The 22,140-nt window shown below is 37.6% G+C and overlaps 1 pseudogene; it reads right to left on the bottom strand.

The window, feature by feature from the left end:
* Positions 1–22,140, bottom strand: part of LOC107697660 (usherin-like) — a 241,341-nt pseudogene that overhangs the window by 134,797 nt on the left and 84,404 nt on the right.

A 22,140-nucleotide genomic window follows, 5' to 3' on the forward strand; every position in this document is an offset into this window, starting at 1 on the left:
ATATCAGGCATAATATGCTTGTGTAACTCAAGTTTGTGTAACTCATGTTTGTGCAACTGGCGAGCTCTTCGACGCCCTACGTATCAATCTCCTCGGAGAAAGACAGGCGGAGCGTCGCGCCCTCTACCCGGGGTGAAGTACCGCAGCGCGGGCTTCCGAACCCCGAGAGCGGGCGCTGGATCTGGTGGTTAAGGAAGTAGATAGGGACGCGCCCGTCTACATTCAATCCACCGGATCCATATGCGAAACCCACGAGCACAGCCGCCGCTCCGCCTCGGCGAAAGCGGGGCCGGCATCGCGGGGAACGCTAGTGAAGGCTCTCTCCTCAAAGAGAGCCCTCTGAGAGCGAAGCACGGCAGTAACACCAAAACGGGCCGTCAGCTCCTTTTTTTTTTGAGAGCTGACTCTGCGTGCTTGCTCCCAAGCAGACAGCAAACAAACTGTGTGTATCCCCACCCGTAAAGTAACGCGGACAGGGAGGAACACACAACCTGAACGCTGCCTGCCCTCGCCTCAGGTGTCTGCTTTTGTCTTGTTTTTAGATTTGTGACAGACAACACTAAATAAGACTCACAAACAGATATCAGACTGACACACACACAGAGCGCTTGCTGAATGACAAAAAGCTGACGCTGGTCTCACCGCACGTGCTTATAGCTTCCTGGTCATTACGTCACCCGCCCGTGACGTCTCGCCCATCTATTGGTCTGATTACACACGAGGTTCAGAGCCGGTCACGCTGAAGGGCGTTCCCGAAGCGTCCTCCGACGCAGCTCGAGTTCCTGAAGAGGAACTACTTTTCAGTTAGTGGTTTACTTTATAAAATCAAGATAACAATGTTGACATTTTATGACTGTTCTCTATTGACACTCTTAACAAAACACAGTGGTAAAAAAAAAAATGTAATTTTGAGGAGTTCACGTCTAGAAAAAGATGATTACATAGTTTTTTTTTCCTTTTTTTTACATTTGATTTGACTTTATATTACTTTAAAGTGGGGAAAATATGGAAAAGTTAGTAGGACGGCAACAACCTATGGACAGCTTTAAACTTTTAAGTAACACATCACCAACTAAAATCTAAACAAACAGAAAAAACAGACAATATACTAGCATTTTATTTCTATGCATTTCACATTAATTCATACATAAATAGAAATTAGAAACACAAGACAAGGACAGACCCAACAAAAATAAAAAAAATAAAAAACAACAAGGACAAAATACATTTACGTTACTTGATTTGCTTTGGTGTTTTGAGTAAAACGCCTATATTAACACAGTGAAACTGTTTATTGTTATGATTATTTTTTCGCACGTAAATGAGGAGCACAAATAGCACCCATTTTGTAAAATGACCCTTATATCTCTGTCAGAATTGAGTGGCATGTCTGTCTGAATCCTCAAACGAAGAGTTGAGTGTCTAGAGGAGACAATGCCCCTGTTGAAGGTAATGGTGTCAAGACTGAGACATGAGCTTAAATCATCTTTGTTGTTTTAAGAGGGAAATAGAACAGTAACCTCCTGTGTGATGAGAGGAATCATCAAGCGTCTAAGTGCAATGAGTTTGACCTGATGTTTCTCCGACCCTCTTTGTTTCCTTAATTTAGTACGAAGCTCACAAGGGCCTCCTGGTCCACACGGAGCAAACACACCCGCAGGTGACCTTATTCATTATTGTGATTAATTTGGTTTAGGCATAAATTAAATTGCATTTTAAATGGCAAACGACAACGGCCATTAAGACATTTCATTGCATAATTGATAAGCAGTTGGATATAGTATTAATAATATGGCATTTTAATCAATTATAATACCTGAACAAAGCAAACATTATTTTTGAGCAAACTGTGGGTATAATGCAAAAAATACACATCATCACATGGTGTCTGTGTATTTCTTTAAATTCTGAATAATATAATAATCAAAAATTGTAATAATTTTTTGCTGACACTTTGGTACATTATTGTGCATTATTTATTTACATTATTTTAACATTGTATACATGCACTATATAAAATATATAAATATTCATGTTCTGGCTAATGTTCTTTTTATATGAATCTAAAATATTTTTGCCATTCAGTTATTACGGCAACACGATGAAGTTTGGTTCATTTTGGTTTGAAAATAAACTCTCAGAACCACATAATTGCAAATTTTGAAACTCTTCTTTTGAACATCACTGTAAAGGTAGTGAGAAGTTAACGTCTTACTGTGAGAATTATTAATAACATTTATTCTAGGTGCCGTATACTTTCACGCAGCGTGTTTCTGCTGATATTCTATTTGTGCATATCCTGCAGTCCGGGGTCTCGCAACCTTTCTCACAGGCAAATCGCAACACAACAAAAGAGTATTGAACACATATGATCCTTCACCCTCTCCTATTACGATTCTGCTAACAAGGCAATACCTTTCAAAGGCACTGTATCTACAATTAGACCCTGAGAGAAAAAAAGAGAGAGGGAGAGAGATATCATCTGTAATGTCAAATTACAATTCTGCCTTTCTCTCTCCCCCCCAACCTCTCTCTCTCTCTCGCTCTCATTCTCCCTCTATCATCATTGCAGCTTCTTGTCCTATTCAAATTGAAATATCCCAATAACCATTTCAAAAAATAAATAAAATAATAATAATAAAAAAAAAAGCCCAAGACCAGAAAGTGTGTATTTGGGAGGGGGGCGAATCTCCTTAATTCAAATCTCTAAAGTATGAGCCCAAAGTCTAATGGTGTCCTCTCTGGCGCCATGAAGGCGAGCAGTGGACAGTTCAAGATACACCACGTCTATAAAAGTGAGAACCCAATATTGCTTATTAATACAATGTGGAGGCTTCCATCTTGTTGCAACAATTTTCTTGGCCGCTGTCAAGCCAGCTAAAAAGACTCGCTTCTGCATTTTGTTAAGTTGGATGTCCGAAAGATCATTTAAAATAAAGACAGAAGGGGACAAAGGGATTGAGACATTTAATATAGTGGACAGATTTTCTTTAACCATATTCCAAAAACTGGCAACCCCAGGGCAATCCCAAATCATGTAATAAAAAGAAAGGGCTTGTATTTTTTTCCTTCTTCAATGTCTGAAACGAGCATAATTGAATGAAGGCTGTTGAGGTGGGCTGCTACACTGCTGAAGACGAGAGAGAGAGGGAATGTTGTGGATCCAAGGGGTCAAGGTTTTGCTGGTTAGCTCGGCCCCCATCAACCCCTGCTGGAAGATGCTGTTACTACACCGTGACAAAAACCCAACTTTCTCCAGTGAAAACCATTTAAAAGTATTCTGATGAGATATATAAAAAAAAAAAAAATAAAAATACACCACGTCTATAAAAGTGAGAACCCAATATTAGGGGTTGATAGGATTTTTAATGATTTTGAAAGAACCAAGGCTGCATTCATGTATTAAAAATACAGTAAAACCAGTAATATTGTGAAATATTAATATTTAAAATAAATGTTTTCTATTTTAATATATTCTAAAGTGCAATTTATTCCTGTGATGGCTAAGCTGAGTGTCATTCAGAAATCATTCTAATTAATTAACCAATTAATCAACCTCATTAATCAACTAATTATTCAAATATTGATTATTATCAATGTAGAAAACAATTGTGCTGTGTAATATTTTGGTGGAAATATTACCACCAATATCCTTTTTTTAGGATTCTTTGATGAACAGAAAGAAAAAAACAAAAGAAAAAAAAAAACATTTGTTTGTTAATTTTTTAACATTAGAAATGTGTTTACGGTCACATTTGATCTATTGTAAATGCACGCTTGCTGAATAAAAGCAATTTTTTTTTTTATCTCAACCCTTAACTTTTGAACGGTAGTGTACATAAATAATATTTTTATATATTTATTTAAAGATATGTATTTTAGTATATTATTTGTAAACAGCAATTATTTAATTATATTATATAATGCATTATATTTATATTTATATTTATATACACATATATTTTATATTATGATATATTCTTTTAGAGGTTTTACCAGTTCCCAGTTCATTCTGAAGCCCCAGATTCTTTATAAAAGCATTACTTCACAGCTCAGGGTAGTTGCTAGTAAAGAGTTTGGGACTGACAATCACAACTGTCATGACATCATTCACCATATTTACTGCTCAGTTGATTGGTCAAAACATCCTGAGCACCGTTAAGCAAAGATGGCTTTCAGGGAGACAACCGAGCGAATGCCATTGAGATGAATGGGAATGCTAAAGGATAGCTCTCTCTCTCCGGATATTACAGGCCTCCTCGATCGGCCCGGTAAAGGTGGAGTGGTGTGAGTAATTTAATCGCCGCTTTCTGATGGCAGTGAACTGGTGGTGGATTTTGCCACGGTGTAGGTGACAGCTCAAATATATATTCTCCTCGTGGCCCTCTCCTTCTCGCTCTCTCCCCACCTGTGATCATTCAGTAAAGTGATGACATTTTCTTTCTGATGGGAAATGCGCCGGAGCGCTTCTGTCATCTCTCTTGGCCTAAAACAAAGTGTACATAAGTTCAGTTTCCCCATTGCCCCTTAACTCCCTTAAAGTTCTCTCTCGCTCTTCTTCTATTCCCTCCTCGTCCCCTCGCGTTGTTGTGTGGCATGGTGCCCTCTCCGGATAGTTCTTAAGTGATGGCGACAGGGCAGCTGAAGATGAACCTCTAAAGGCTTTCACATAGATTGCTATAGGCCCAGGGTGCAAGCGGCTGGGAAGAATCTTGTGCGGACTCTTTTTTCCCCTCTTCTCTCATGAAGTCAAGCGGCGGGGGTCAAATGCTGGAGAAAATTCTGCATGCTAAACAAGCCGGAAGAAGGTTGGACTGTGCGTTTTCATTCAGTTCAATGAGACGGTCCAGCGTGGGTGCAGGAGTTGAGCATTAGCCCCTAAATCAAGGCCTGCTCTGTTGCTCCGTTCCCCTGGTTGCTCAACTGCAGCTAGAGGACACGCAAAGACAATAAGGACAAACAGCCAATGGCATGACTGGCGGAAGGGGCGTACTTTATGATTATATGGAAAACACTCAGTTGATTAATGCACCCACGCTGTGGATAGGGACAGCTTCTCAAATTTGACATACGAGTTGGTCAGATAAATCGCTCTAGTGTGAGATTTTTGTAGTGTGGACTTATTTTTTTAAACAGGGGTCACACTGTATCTTCAGAGGGTTACGGTTTGACATGCGGAGCTTAGTTTTAGTATAATGGTAAAGAATAACAAGACCTGAGATGTGTTTCGTCCTCTCACAGGGAGCAAATGTCCGTCACCTCATTAGCGTATCTCTCTGATAAAACATTGTCATATAAAAGGTGAGAACGACCACCTTCACTCCCGTTCATGTCTCGTTAGTGTGCATGTGTGCGTGCCATCCAAAGACGGACATAGTGAGGGTGGAAAACAGCCTAAAAACTACTTTGCCCTAAAACACATACCCTAAAAATGCTTAAAAGTACGATAGATACAAAGTAGATACAAAAAAAAAAAAAAAAAACTGCGGGCATCCAGTACAGTCAGGATGGGTGGTTCTACATGCGTGGGAGTCAACTGACCTGTGAACAGGGTAAGCTGGGAACTGTTGGTGCAACCTGCCTCAGTACAGGCACTCAACATCAATTTATGAGGAGTGAATACGCCAACACCTGGACAGGGGAAAGATAACATCATTATTACTCCAGAAAATTATGAAAAACTGTAAAAAACAAACAAAAACAACAACAACAAAAAAGATAACAAAAAACAAACAAACAAACAACATTCCATAATAATTGAATAAAAATAAATAAATATTCCACAGAGAAGTATTATTCTGTCTTAAGTTTAGTAAAATAGGTTTAATGCAGTGGTACAGTTCACCTGTTTGTTATGGGTGAATTTACTCCAAGGCTTTTTTTTTTTTTTTTTTACTTTTAACTTTTTTTTTCAAATGTGTATTTATTTATTTAAGGGTTGATAAGATGTTTTAGTCTAGTACTGTAGTTTTCACAAGATGACCCAAATTAATTTAAATAAACAAAATGCAGAAATAAACTTGACAGCCAGTGATTGCCATGCTTTTTTGAAAAGAATGAAATCGGGTTTGATATTTTGATAACTTCTTATGTGTTCCAATGGGAAACAAAGTCATACAAAACAAACAAACAAAAGTATTTAGGAACAAGAATCTGGAAAAATGTTTAATGCAAATGATATGTAGAATGTGCTACAGATTTTCAAATTTTAAAACATAAATGAGAAATTTCTAAACTATTTTTAAATACCTTTTTTTACCTTAAATAATCATGCAACTTAATTATCAATGGTAAATGAACTTAACAGGGTATAATTTTAAAATCAAATTTAAGACTTTAAGACCCTTTTATAACCTGCACAAATACAATTAATACCATAATAGTAAGATAGGGCAATGTCTATGGTAACATATTAAACTGTAAAATGACTGTAAAAAATAATGATTTACGGTTCAGATACAGGTTTTCACAAAACAAAATATTTTATAAAATGATAAACTTCACATTTCAGCCTTTAAACCATTTTTAAGAAAAGTGATGAGTCAAAAGTATCAATTATTATATTAATTTAAACACTTATTATCAATTAATTAGATTACTTAGCAACATTAAAATATATCTTAGTATCTTAGTTGTTTCGATTTTTATAATGCATTAGTATTAGCTTCTTGTCGATCCACCAGTTCACATTTACAACTGCTTGTTTGCTGGGTAAAAATGTGGGTCGATTTTCACTTTGGTCTGAACAAAAACAGCCGACAGATGGCACTTATAGATGGAAATATAAAGTTTCCCATTCAAACTCCCTATTATCAATAAAGCTCTGCAATACAGTAGATGTGATATTTACCAACATATTAGAACCTTACAGTCCTTTTAAAATGACCTGCGATTGTAAACAAAGTATGATTTCATTTTTTTTTTTTTGGCATGTGTATTCTAGCTGTCTAAATTTTTGTCACGTTGTATTGGTCACAAACCTACAGAGATCAACCACTTCATGTAATTCCAATATGACCTGAAAGATGTGATCTAATCTCTCATACTGAATGTTTGGGTTCTTTATGTTGATGATCAGTGAGCTCCTGGCACTCCCTTCCTCACACATAGCAGCTCCTGCTTCCACATGGCTGGAATCATTTGTTAATCATTTGTACTGGGAAACCAGATTAGCAAACACTGCCTGATAACGGTACACTTCAAAGGTTTCTCTTGACGGGAAGGAGGATCCCTCCTTGAAGCGCCTGAAAGCAGTTTACTGTCAAGGAAGGAAGAATAAAAAAGGTGAGATATTCCAAAATCACAGCGGGGGCAGCTTGGAAGCTGAGCCAAGATATCCTGAAAGAAATTGGAATCCCCGGGTTTGCTCATGGCGGGGTGAAGGGGACGGCAGCCGCAGCAATGCAGCGCTCCATAGCTTCTTATCACATCAGACCTCTGCCTTTACAACGACCCACAATAAATACGGGATACCCCACCGAGCAGACTGAAAATAACATCCTGCCGCACAATGTGTCTTATGAGAAATGCCCTCAAAGCCTTCAGTACATTTTCTGCTTTGGCTTGGGGTTGTAATACATATGTAGTCAGGCATATCTTTAGCCATTCAGGAGAGAAGCTCAGGCTGATCAAATGGAAGGAGATGTAAACGGAGACCCCGTGTGGTGCCTCTGAAGGCTTTATGGCTCTTTACACAGACTCAATGTGATATGCGCTCAGGTATTTCTCTCTGAGCGTGGACTGAGGACATTGACTTCAGCGTGACCTTTGTTTATGTGGGTTTGCACGGGACCAGCAGAAACGAGACAAGGTTGAGTGAAAAGAGAACTCCCATCGTGACAACATCAGCTTCGGTTAGGTGCTGCAATAAAATGATATTCGGATACATGGACGCCCCAATGATTACACTCAGGCAAGCAGTAATTTTCAATCTGGATGTGGAATAAGACCCTGCTCTCACTGATTTGTTGGTACCATTATAAAAACACATGATTTTTCCTTGAAAAACAAACTGAATATTTAGTTGAAGCCATGAAATGTTTGGTTTTGATCACTCTTTCTAATAAGAAAATCTTGAATCTATACCAGATCTTTAGAAATATGCTCTGGTTAAGCTCAGGTAATTGCGCTTTTCATTAAAATTCGATTATTTGCACTTACATATTTATAATATATACACAATATGTTTGAATAATTTTATTACATTTTAATCAGATTTTTTTCTGTAATTTTAACAAGACGGAATGTTTTATCGAGACAAACCAATAAATAAAAAAAGAAATAAAAAAACTCCATGTGATCAAACTTAAACATATTACACTGTAAAAAAATATTTTCAAGTTGTAAATAAAACAAAAAAGTATGTTTTGTAAGACAATACTATAAGTTTTTCTACTTCAAAATTTCATGTTTAATTCAAGTGTTACTTGCCCTTTCTTTGTAGTTGTTTTTAAAACTGACTAGCAATATCTGAGTGAAAATTGTTTCTACAATTTTTTACCAAAAATATGTCACTTCCTAAAGGATGATGCCATTAAGGCATCATTACAAAATATTACAAAATACTTTTATTTCATTACAAAATATTCCTATTTCAGATAAAACCTTCTGCTTTTGAACTTTCTATTCATCAAATAATCCTGAAAAAAAAGTATCTTGGCTTTCGCTAAAACATTAAGCAGCACAACTGTTTTCATCAGTGATAAGAAATGTTACATTTTATTTTAAGGTGCCCTTGTTACAGTATAACTATACAATTAAGTACTGAGTAATATTAATTAACAACATGTACATACTATAAGGTCTTGAATGTACTTTGTTGAGCACCAAATCAGGACATGTTAAAACAGCTATTTATAATAAGTAAATATATAAGGAAAAATAAAGGAAACTATGTATTTGTAAAAGTCACAAGGTTTCATACATGCTTAAGAATTCCTTTCAATCCAGTAGTGGAATGTCTATGTGTGGGAGTGTGTGTGAGGGGAGGAGGGGGCTGACATTCTGAATGATTCATCTCAGTGAGAATATACCTGTCTTGAGTGTAAATTGGCCTTTTGGGGGCTCCATATCATTTAGGCATGCTTCTCACCCCGGGTCAAACGGCGGCTGGAGCATTGGAGCCTTTTAATAAAACATCTCACAATGTTCGTGCACTACCGCCAAGAGCAGGGGCTGCCGCTACTCGCAAAAAGAGCAGACAGGGAATAGAGAAAAGAAAACAAACAACAAACAATGGCTGGCTGTTGGCCCTGTCACCACTGGCAAGATGAAATACAGTAATAGAAGTGACGCTCTTTAGAGCCGAGCATCTGCTCCACCTATTCACTGCAGGATTTGATTAAATCAAGAGGAACATGGACAGCCATTCCCCTTGTTCATATCTGGCCCATGCATCCACCATGTGCTCTGAATGCTTTTTTTCTTCTTTCATAAAAAGGTAGCTTGTGACTTCTGCATTCCATTTTTTTTAATTTCTGTTCCATTCTCTTTTATTTCTAATCACAACTGGTAAACTAAAGAGAGTATGTTTTTTGAGTTGCTTAAAGGGGACATGGATACAGGATACACTTTTTTTCTGTCCTTAGACACTTTATTTGCAAACTAATTTCTAAAAAAAAAAAATAATAATAATCTAAATTTACCTGGTGAACAAGAGTGTGCACTAGGCCAGTACACAGAGGTTAGCCAGTCATAAGAGAGGTCACTTACATACAGGGACGGTTCTAGAGCATTTTAAATGGGGGGGCCAGGCTGGGGCACTGCCTCAATAGAGGGTGGCCATGGGGGGGTCTATGGACTATGGTACACTATTAAGAAGTGCTAACCTGCAAATGCTATCTTATCAAATGCAATATTTATCAATGTAACCCAATGTATAGATTAAGTTTAAATTTTTGAGTTGAATAAAATCAAATAAATTTTGTTAACATATGAGAAATTGTACATATTCAATTAAGAAAATGTATTAATTGTGCAGTGTGAGATTCATTGGTCATAACAGAACTTTGTGAGATCGCGATGAACAAAGAGTGACAGCTTTTTAGTGGGTATAAAGAGCGCTCTTTGCGAGTTTTCTAGGCTTATAATCCATTTATAATCCATTTAAAATGTAAACTTTGTTTTTCGGCCACACACACGTTGTAAAGTTTCGGGAATGACATCTGCATATTTATGCGGGATTTGCTCTCGAAGTAGCAGTGATGGACATAGTGATAACCATAGCAATAGATGGGACAAAATATGTGAAAATGTGCATTAAGACTAGAGCACCCTCACTAATTTCAGAAGCACCCTCAGTGATTATTTCTGGAACCTGGTTGATTCGCTTTTATTGCATAACTATATACAAAAACAACAAAATACAAATGCACTAAATAAAATAATTTAATAAATGCATATTTACAGTTTAAGCACTTAACTAAAATAAGTATTAAATAATAAAATAAATGACTAGAGAAGGCTGACTATAATCAGCTTGCTTCCATTTAGTGAGAAAAGCCTACTCTTTAACTGAATTAGAAAAAAAAAGCTCCTCTGGTCTTCAGTGATGCGGGGACAACGTTTGAGCGTACATGTATATCTGAGCGAGAGAGACAATTCATAAAAGAACCATGTATATTTAAACGCACACATCCAGTTTTGTGTGAGTGAAGGAAATCTGCGTGCGAGTGGAGATTCGTGCTCGCGCATTACATGGATTGCATAACATTATGCGCTCTCGACATTTGTCATTAAGATCATGCTATAGAAATCGCCTAAAATTTAAGTATAAAGAAGAGAAGAAAGCGGCCCTAGGCAGCTGCCTACACATGCCAGGATCCGCCACTGCCAGATGCAGTTAAAAATACTAAAAATACATATACTGTAGATCTCCTAATGGTACAGTGCCAAACAACCTGTTCAGTTCTAGTGGTGAAAAAAAAAAACGTGACTGGTTGTGTAAAATGTTTTTGGCTAAATATACCTTTAACATGGACTACAGGGGGTAAAAATAACAAAAACGTGGCTTCTTTAAAATGCCAGTTACACATCGAAACAGGACTTGCTCTGTGCAAATTTTTGTTGAAGATATCATAAGCAAATTCCATCCAGCTCTGCATTTCATCCTTACAACATGACCGTAATAACATGTATGGTTCAAAGAAACTCCCCAGGGAACGTGCGAGTTGCTCTTTTGTCTTTCAAATGCTAATCAACCTCTTATTTTTGTTTTCTTTTTTAAATTCTTGCATTTAATGTGTAAACATGGATAAAATGAGGCAGTAAGAGCATTTCCTGGAAAAAGGGTTCTGCGGTGGTATTCAATGTTATGGCACAAATGCTGTTTATATAGTTTAGCTTGTAATGAACCCAGAACATTTATTTAATGAATGAGTAAAGGTCACAGATCAAGTCAATGCATACGTGACCCTGACTGGACACTTTCCATTCAAGCAATGGATACCAGGTAGCAAAGGCAAGTCTTGTATTTTCAAGTCTTGCTTACCTGTGATATTGAAGCTGGTCAAGTTGCCTTGGTACACAACAGTATGTTCTTTGTAGAGTGTGTATCTGGTGATGATGCCATTGGGTTTGAGTGGAGGGTCCCAGCGGACAGACAGAGAGTTGGGGAAAGAGATCGCAGCAGGTGAAGGAACCTCCTCTGGAGCTATTAGACATAAGATATTAATAAAATGATCAAAGAGTTAATTACTTTAGTTAACTAGTAGAGACAACCATGTAAAATAAAATGTATTTGCATATAAAATAAACATGCATATTAAAAATGTAGGGGTGAATTACAAAGGTCTGAAATTACACTAAAATATGAAAATCTTTTATTATTATTATTATAATTATTAATTATTTAAACTAGTCAAATAACAAATAATAATAATAACAAATTTTCATATTTTACAATGGTTTAGAAATAATTAAAGAAAACAATAAAATAAAAATATATTTAAAGTTCTGCACCATTTCAGGTCGCTAATCAAATGAAACATATTTGTGACTGACAAAGACTGCCTCAATTAGCAATTTAGGTCAAATGTGTTCTGATCAAGAGTAAGTTAAGAATGAAATTGTTTCTGTAGGTGATATTAAAACAATGTTAAAATTTTCCCTCATGGAGAATCAATACTGTAATTTGGGTTAGTAATCAAGTCCACATCAGATCGATTTTTTCACTCCGCGATGACCCATAATGTCATACTATCCTTTAAACAAGGCTATTTAGCCCAACTTAGATTAAAACGTTATCGACATTTTTCAACCTCTGTACTCACTGCAAAAAGAGAGAAATCTGAAAATATCAGCCTAAAAACGAGTTAATTTTATTTTGGGACCGGCTCTATTTCTACAATCAGACAGAGAAAATAATTGCTGCTGACAATTAATCTGTCTTTATTCTTGCCGTTTCATGTAGGAAAAAGGCTCTCGGTCAATAGACATGACATTTTTTTCCTCACTGACTGAGGAAGAAGGTTCTTTGTCTTGCCTGTGCGGTCAGACAGATGTGAAGGCAATAAAGAATGAGCCTGGAAGAGTTGAAAGAAAGCGAGAGGAATGATGTTTGCCGCGGTGCGCTCACGCCACAGGAGCGAGCCTCGCCGGATTGAATGAGAATGGTGGAAATGGGTCGCTTGATTCTCGATTTCATACTTTTCGGCTCCACAATCAATTCTTTTTAGCCCAAACTGTCTTTAGATTTACTTCTCTGCTTGAGTGAAATGAAGAAGCTTTCATTAATCTTTCAGATGCCTTACATTAAGACAAGGCTCTCGCATGAACAATGTAACAGCAATTAAAAAGCCCATTAATCTGCATTACAGCTATTAAAGATACATGTCATTAAAGGGGAAAGAGTTCAATCCCGCACTTACCCCTGTTCCTAAAACCACTCTCTTCAAAAACGGGAATAAGAACGAGACGGGGAAATAAAAAAATACATAAGACGGAGCAATTACAGCCTGGCATTGCACTTTGTCATCAAATTAGTTTGGAGTTTTCAAGCAAATGGCTCGGCACTATTTGAGCCCCTCTCGTCACTTTTATTATTCATCAAAGAAATGTGGGAGTCAGGACCTTTTAAATGACTTTACCCTCTTGTGGAGTGCTGAAGCCGGTGGCGAGTGGGCTCTCTCTGCACCCGGCCTGAGTGCACGCCGTTAGGGTAATACTGTAGCTGCTAAAAGGAGCCAAGCCACTTAAAGTGCCTGCGAAAGAAGAGAGGAAGTGAACGTTTCAGAGAGCAAGAGGCAAATGTCATTCTTTTCTCTTCCATATTTCAAAAAGTGGGCCTCCCCAACTCCGCTTCCTAAAAGACTTAATGCAATGGCTTTTCAAACACAGCATAATATAACCATCACTTCTGATAATAGGTCTGGATTTAAAAAGGTCTTTATTATCAAACAGTAATATCTCCTATTAAACAGACGGATGGAAAGTGATATGGCCTTGCTATTCAGGATATAGGACACTAATGATGTTATTTAATGGATAAAGTGGCTGATGCTATTTAAAGGGGGTTTCTTGCACGCTATGAAAGTCACTATCCAGCCCTGCTGTGATCAATATACCTCTGACTTTAATTCATCGCTCAGGACTTTTACCCATTAGTGATTGTTTTTGAAGACATTAAAGACGTGGCCTCAGTTCAGTAATGTTTGTTCTCAGCTGGTCTGTTTTGAGAAGGTCACATACATCAAATCAAATGATATTCTGACACATATTCACCTACCATTTGGAAGTTAGTCAAATTAGTCCCTCATTTTCAACAAACACCCAACCTAAAGTAAACGGCACATTAAAAATGAGAAAAACATGTTTTATGTCAATCACAATTAGTTTTGCACTTTGAAATGTTAGTTTCATTTAGAAACCAAACATTCAGACTATAAATATTGAAAAAAATAAGAGTTCTGTGATAATTTATGAATCAGAACAGACGACCTCAGCAAGTGCTGCGTTTAATTCATTTGTAGACTTTAAAACTGGATTTATTTTTTAAATTTGTCATCCAAAATAAAGGCAGGATCCTTTAATGGAGTGTATGAGTGAATCTTTGGCTAGCTTCCACTGTATCCATGTAGCAGACAGATCTTGGAAGAGTTGGAAGGTAAACACCCCAGCCGAGCTATAATTGGCCAGGTAAGTGTAACTTTTTTTTGTCAGACGTCTTTTAATTCAATTAAGAGCCTGACCCGCTCTCCTCTCGTTACCCACTCATTTGCTTTCGGAGTTTTTATCTGCCTGTGTAATTCTGCTTTTGGTGTCACGGCTATCATAAATTAGTGCGGCTTAGGCTTGCGCAGGTTGAAGCGTGCCAAGAACAAGGCAAGAAAAAAAAGGTCTTCTTGTTACGCTTTGCCCGGAGACAGAGTATAGCCACAGTGATTGGTCATCTGAGAACGTAATCGTTGTTTCAAGATCCTCATTTGTTCTTTGAAGTAATTTCAAGTAACCAAGCAGATTTTCAGTCTATAAACTTGCAATGTCACATAGGGAACACTGCCGTGACTACAGACCGTCTGGAGCATTAATGCATTTTGCTTTTAAAGGGACAGTTCATCAAAACAACAAGAATTGTGTTATTTACACACCCTCTTGTCGTTACAAACTTTTATGACTTTATGCCATCCAAAAAACACAAACAAATGATGTTTAGCAAACTGCTCTCTTCTTTATAATGTAAGTGAACGGAGACCAGGGACCGTCATGCTCCAAAAAGAACAAAAAAGTGATCTATAAAACTTGTGCACTCTATTCTGAGTCTTCTGAAGCCACATGATGTTCCTCGGTGTGAGGAACAAATTAAAATTAAAAACTTTTTACTTATTATCTGAAAATCTTGATTTACAGTCATGGTTACCATTGACTTGAATTGTATAAAACAGCCTGGACATTCTGTCACTCTTGTTAAAAAGAAGTGTGCTTAATTGTATTTAATGTGCATTTGTAGGGTACATTACATCTTAAAGGTATATATAAAAAAAAACTGCACAAGTATCCTTAAAGTCACTTTCATGACTATGAAACCATGTTTTTAATACACCTAAGTACACTTAAAAAATGCACTTTAATGTCCAATTAAAAAGCATGACAAAAGATGACGATATTTTGATGTGACTAACAAAGTACTTTATAATTTTAAAGTAAATATACTAAATATTACTAATATTTAATAATAATTAATAATATATACTAATATTTAAATACATGACATACAAGCTTCAGTAGAAATTACATTAAAGTATATTTATATAAAGTACATTTGACAGTACAACTGAACCATATTTCAAAGACAATAGAAGTAATGAATGAAATTGCATATAAAAATGTATGCTTAAGTCCTAACTAACTGCATATCACATTCATTTCACACTTAAGTATGTTCTTTCCGTAATAAGCACTCTTGTTAAAAGTGCTTAAGTGAACCTTGTTAAAAGTGCTAAAGTGACTCCATGCAAGGTTTCAAAAGACATGGGGGTGGAAAAAAGACGACAATTTCCATTTTTTGGATGAACTAATTTTTTAAAGGTATTTTAGACATTTCACACAGGTTATGTTCAGCTAAAATAATAGCAAATTCAAAATCAACATGTTATTTTCCCTTCAAATTCATGACTTTATTAAGAATTAACCTGATAACTTAATGTTAAGTATGTTTTTCAAGCTATTAAAATGGCCCTGGGGTCTCTGAGACCCCAAACGGAACATGAGGGTTAAAAGGTGTCATAGTCAAGCCCCAGGCGGACGGAGGGGCCCTTACCTGTCAGGTGCTGAGAGTGGGGGAAGGTAGCGCTGATGGGGGGTGAGGAGGGACGGTCCCGGCTGTATGCTTTCAGTACGTACTTCTCAATTACACCTCTGACCTCCGCCGGCTCCTCCCAGCTCACCTCCACACTGGAAACATTTACACTCCCAACTCTGGAGGGAGGCAGCACACTTTGTGGAACTGTACAGGAAATAATAGGTGAGAGAGACACGTGGAGAAGCAAAGCAGGAGAAAGAGAGAGAGAGAGAGGGAGAGGGGCAAAGTAAGGGGGAGGAGAGGAACGAGAGTGTGAGAATCCAATTGGGAAGGAGAGAAAGTGTGTGTCAGGCCAAAGAAAAGCAGCACACACATTCCTTACTTTTAATAGACACAGTAAATCATATCTAACCATTAGCATAAATACAATTTATTAGAGTTGTAACTTTTTCAGCACTGATTTAATATGACTGTACATCCAGCGTTCATTCTGGGCTATATTTCACGCCCATCAAGCGACGGCTTGCTTTCTCTCCAGGATTCACATTTTAGGGGGCATAAATAAAACAGTCAGACATATGCAGAAATGCAACAAGCATCATTTATGATGTGTCACAGACTACAGAATCTCTTTAACACTCGTTTATACAGTCAAAACAAGCCAGACAGCAGACGTGTGTGATATATCCACCACTGGAACGCTGGTCTGACCTATAATGCGGTGTATACACATTTAAGTAGGAAGTCCTTGTGATTCATCACCTGTACCAACAGGGCTGCTATTACAAATTACTGAGGTTTCCTTAACCAAACAACACTGCTATTGAATGCCAGGAAGTAAATGTGTAACTATGCAGAGAGTGAAAAATAAGCCTGACAGAATAAATTAAAAATGAAATCAAAATTGACCCTATTTAATTTCTTAATCTTTATTCAAAACGAATTAACTATGAATTACCTACAGTATAGCTATTTTTGATCACCGGTTTAGCAAACTTATTCCTGATGGATAAAATCAAATCCTCTTTTCTATTTTTCATTCAGTATCTTTAATATCAACCAGAAAATGCATCAGTTTACATAAATAAAATGGGTCGGAACAGGCAATTTACATTGTAGTAACTTTCAAATATGTCATTTAAAAATACACATTTATAACCATTAAAATAAAGCCATATTTCATAGCCCAATGTAGCTTGCAAAGTCTACTTTTTTTGTGCTTAATTAATATGCACAATTAAATTTAATTAAATATTGAACCATTATTTGACATATCTAAGCCTCTTTGTCTCAATAAGGACACCACCACCATCTCTCTCTCTCTCTCTCTCCCAGACAGCATCTTCATCTGTAATAAGGCAGTGTGTGTGATGTATGCTCTCACCGAGAGCTTCACGATAAGCTATCTTCCAGCACATCTCATCTCCTTGACTGCTACATACATTGTGCAGATAAGAATAAAATGGGTTGGCCTGAAAACTATGACACAAACAAATATCAGTATGGAGCCTGTAGTGCTGGCTAAGTTGTAGGCCTTTTTTGTCTCAGGTGAGGAAGTAAGAGTGTGTGTGCTCAGTATAAATGACTGTAAAGTACAAATAGTAGCCAGAATACACTGTATTTTTGGGAACATAAACTGTACTTTATGTATTTACCTAATTACATATAAGATTACTGTAAATTACCGCTCAAAAGTTTTTTAATGTTTGTGTAAGAAACCAAGGCTGCATTTACTGTATTTGATTAAAATGACAGTAAAAACAGTAATATCGTCAAACATTATTTTTTACAATTTAAAATAACTGTTTTCTATTTGAATATATTTTCAAATGTAATTTCTTCCTGTGACTGCTGAATTTTCAGTATCATTACTCTAGTCTTCAGTGTCACATGACCCTTTAGAAATCATTATAATATGCTGATTTGGATTTATTATCAATGTTGATTATATGTACTGTATATACATTTACCCTTATTAAGGCAAGTGCATACATCAGACCGTAGGATTTTTCCAGTAAGATCCAAAGCCTAACTGCTGATATTTGACTGCCAATTGCCACCTGTCCTACCAGTCTCTCTGCTGCGCCCCCGCGGCCACGGCCCGGCTGTCCAACCTCCTTCTCCTGATGCCATCACTCTGTACAAATACTCTGTACACAAAGAGAAAAAACTATTTAAAAATAAATTTGCTTTCTCCCTACTATTCAGTATACCATTCATGCTCATGTATTGACAATTTAAGTTATTTCCCTGAATGTTTCCCTCGTTGATGCGTAACCCTGCTCACAGTAACCCACAAACTGTTTCTCGCTCCATCTCCATCACTCACAAGAGAGGTACCTCGGCTATATTTGTCCGTGCGCATTAGCTAAGGTGCAGTTCTCAACAGTTTTGCAGTATTGCTGATGAAGGGGACAGGAGTAGCTGTTTTAGATATGACCTTTCCGCGCCCCTGGTGTCGTGTCTGCGCCCATCGCTGGGCTGGGCATATTATGTTGTTCTTCTGTTTGGTCTTTACAATAACAAACCCTAAGCAGAAAGGACAAATCAGGCCAAACAATCGCCTGACACAGAGACAAGGCAGGCAACACGAGGCCAAAATAGCTGCAGGTCAATGAGGCTTGGCTACCACGCTGGTGGGGATGTGCTTGCGAAAAGGGGTCAGATGCTGCTTTTACCTGTGAAGGGCTGCAGTGTCAGGTCCTCTGCGCTCCTGTCTCTGCCCGTGTACACCAGAATGGAGTCATTTCCCCTGCAGTTAACGCTGGTGTCAGCTGACAGGCATCCATCCAGATTGACTCTGACAGCACTGCTGGACACGGCCGCCAAGCTTACGACAGGCCCGCGTGCGAATCTAACATCCCTGATGCAGCCGCCAAAACCTGCAGCGCAGAAGAGAAGAGGATGGAAGAGAGACAAAGACAGGAGAGACAAAGGGAGAAAGATGCTTAAGTCACATTCTGAACTGGCTGGATTTATCAGAAACAACAAAAACTGTCCGTAAACACTAGACAGATCGAGTAGATGAACATTTTTATCAGTTATGTCATTTTAAAACACATTTTAATTGAAGAATTAAAAGAATTAAAAACAGAGCTCACGCTCAAGTCAGAGAAATATATCAGAGGGTGCTTCCAACTTTTTTGAGGTTTTCAGGATAATAAACCTACAAATAACCAGCAAGGCTGTGTTTGTTCAGGGCTGGGTGCTTTACTCCAGGTGGGACTCCCCCTAGATAGAGTGGAGAGCTGATGGTCAGAGGGCCGCCCATGCCCTTTCTGTCCAGTTCATATACGTAATTGAGGCCAGCACTCGCTAACGGGCCTCTCTTCAGCACTTTTACAGTGTTACAGCCCCCGTCACAGTAGGACAGGCCCACCCATACACTCAACTCTGCCGTCTGTTCACCCCAACGCAACACCAAGAAGAGAAAGACGCCCTGCAGCTCCGCATGGATGTCATGAAGACAAACAATAGTTACAGCGATGTTTTGAAGCACTGTACATATGTATTTTAGCAAGCATATATTGCTAATTAACTGAATTACTTGCACTTAATCAAATATCAATACTTGCAAAATCTTGCAACACTGAGGTTACAGAATTAAGCACAAGTCAAGTGCCATGACTAATTTTAAGTCATGAAATCTAAATGTATCAAATTTAAACATATTTATTTCAATATGTCAATAAATTTTTGTTTAATTGCAGAATTTGTGTTATTAATAATTAATTGCACTAAAGTACCTGCAAGGAAACTTAGATTAGATTTAAGCAAACTTACCAAAATGAAATCTTTCCCATCTATATCATAATCGAACAACAGCATTGCATTTAGCTGATCAGTTTTGAACTCAAATGATATTTCAAAATAATCTCCTCCAGTGAATATTTCAGGCTTGACCTCCAGAAACCCTGAATATACAAAAATTAAAGAAATAGACTCAGTTAGAAAATCTCAATATGTGACATGTGCTGGCAAAATGAGTCAAATTTAGCAAATTTTCAAAAGTGAGTTATTTTTATTTTCAAATTCTCCATTAAAGGACCTTCAAAATGATATATGATTTATTGGAATCGGACGAAAAATGACTCAGCTACACCTGTTTGAATTTGACGAAGTCAGCAAAGTAACTTCTGAGAAAACTCAAGTTGAAGTTTTCTGAAGGTTCCAAAGCAAAATCACCGAGCAACATTGCATTGTTTCCTCCACTTCCTTTCTTAATATTAATTACTATATTAATAATCACAATATAGCCATTTTTATTTTAGCTTTCTTATTAAAAACAAAAACAGATTAAATAGAACAAATATAAGAAAGAAACAAACAGTGCATTACTTTTCTCATTTTACATCTAAACAAAAGTGATCTTTTCTTTTATTGTTAGATTAATAAAACAGACAGCCTATATATTAAGACCTACTGTAGTGCACGGATGTTACACAATCTTACGCATCAGATGTTTTCCCCCAACAGTTCTCCAAACGTTCACTTAAGACATAACAGATTATGTTTGCGTGAATAGCCTTCTTAACTACTGTAATTCTGTATACACAATATGTGTATGTATTGGGATCGCGCGCTGGCAGAAGCACCGTTATGTACACGATTCATATGTCAGTCAGCGACGGCGTGAGAAGCAAGCAGAGAAAAAGGTACTCCTCTCAGAAAAAGTACAAATAAAGATCATTTTAGATGTTTAATTACTATTGGGAGCATTGGGATTGCTAGACGAGGGCTTTCCTGAAAACCTGAAATTCGACCAAAATCGAAATTTTTCACTTTTTTTGTCTGTAGCATGGATTTTTTTTGCCAGCACGGGTCACATATTAACATTACAAATGATCAGACCATGTGAAAGAAGTCTAAAGTAGGAAGTACCATGTCCTAGGAAGTACGCCCCATCTTCTGAGACAGCAGGACAGCCCTCCCAGCTTTCATAGGTCTCATGTTTTTCAAGTGCTGTGTCCCAGTCCAGGGGCTCCCATGCATCAGTAGTGCCACTGGATTTCTGCACCATCACATCCCTCAAACACCCAGCAAACCCCTGCTGCACCAGTTTGGCTGGACCTGTATATATATATATATAACAAGCACTTGCAACTCTTTGTAGATACTTGGATATTGTCAATCAAAATATTTAGAGATAAATTACCAGCATCTTGTCTAAAAATGGTGAAATTCTCTGAAATCCCTCCTATGAAAACACCCGTGTTCTGACCGATGATGGTGCTCACACTTGTAGCTGATGCTGATCCTGTTGGAGGAAAAAAATATGACCTGATACCCCTGAACATGTGCTAATGCTAAATCAATACAATAATGTTCTTTTGAGACCGTTCCTGGCTGGTCTAATAATCAGAGCTGAGCGCAGCAGTATTTTAACAACTTTATTGTTATATTCCAATGGTTTCAGTTGGTGCTCTAGTGCAGATAAAGTTATATTACTCCAAAAGAGTGAATGAGATAAAGCAATCCTCCCTCTGGTGGGAAAAATCCCCTGAGACCGCTTTGAGACAGGAAGCGGGAGACTCCGCTTCACACCTCTAGCCTTAATTGAAATGTAAGTTCAGGAAAGGAGAGGCTTCTTTGGCCTAATTATTCTAATCACACAATGAATGGCAATGATTAACCTTGATAATTCCTTTGCTAGAAATCTGTTCAAGTGGGGGGCTTTACAGGCACTGAATGACCGAACAGGACAGAAGTGAGGGTGCGGGGATCGCCTATGAATATCATATGTGTGTGCATCATTACCGCTGTATTGATTGTCGACAATGATTGTTCCCACGGCCTGTTTCCTGGTAGCGATCAGATGGTGCCACTGGTTGTCATTATAGCGTCTACCTCCATCGTTGCGAGGGCTGAGGGCCACGGCTGAGGCCTAGCATCAAACACTGAGGGTTAATCACTCGCTCATCATGAACACAACACACACACTGCACAAATGATGGCTCATCAGCAGTTTTAGGAGGAGGAGACGTTCCCCTCCCTTAGAGCTTAGGAGGTACATAAACTAATGTAGAGTAAACACTTTCAATATAAACAGGATGCAGAAATGCAATTTGATCTTGAATGTAAAGAATGAAAAATGATTCGAAATATAAAGAAATTCATATAACTAAGTTTTTGAACTAGAAAAGAAATTTGCCAAGAAAAACTTTGAATGGTTGGCTAAGCCTTGTTTGAAGGTTAAAAAAAAGTTTATAAAGCATTGAAACAAATAAACAGACAGACAGAATTATAGTTCTATCATGACAACACTTGGAAGATTTTAGCATGGTAATGGATAAGACAATGATAATGTATTTGGTATTGGCGGAATAGATCTGCTATGCTGTTGAATTGCTGCTGCTGTTGGTTATTGCTGCTGCTGCAAAGCAAGTACAGGAACTTGCTACTGC

The sequence above is a fragment of the Sinocyclocheilus anshuiensis genome, unplaced genomic scaffold, assembly GCF_001515605.1.
Source record: "Sinocyclocheilus anshuiensis isolate Anshui unplaced genomic scaffold, SAMN03320099.WGS_v1.1 scaffold446, whole genome shotgun sequence".
In the NCBI taxonomy this organism is placed as follows: domain Eukaryota; kingdom Metazoa; phylum Chordata; class Actinopteri; order Cypriniformes; family Cyprinidae; genus Sinocyclocheilus; species Sinocyclocheilus anshuiensis.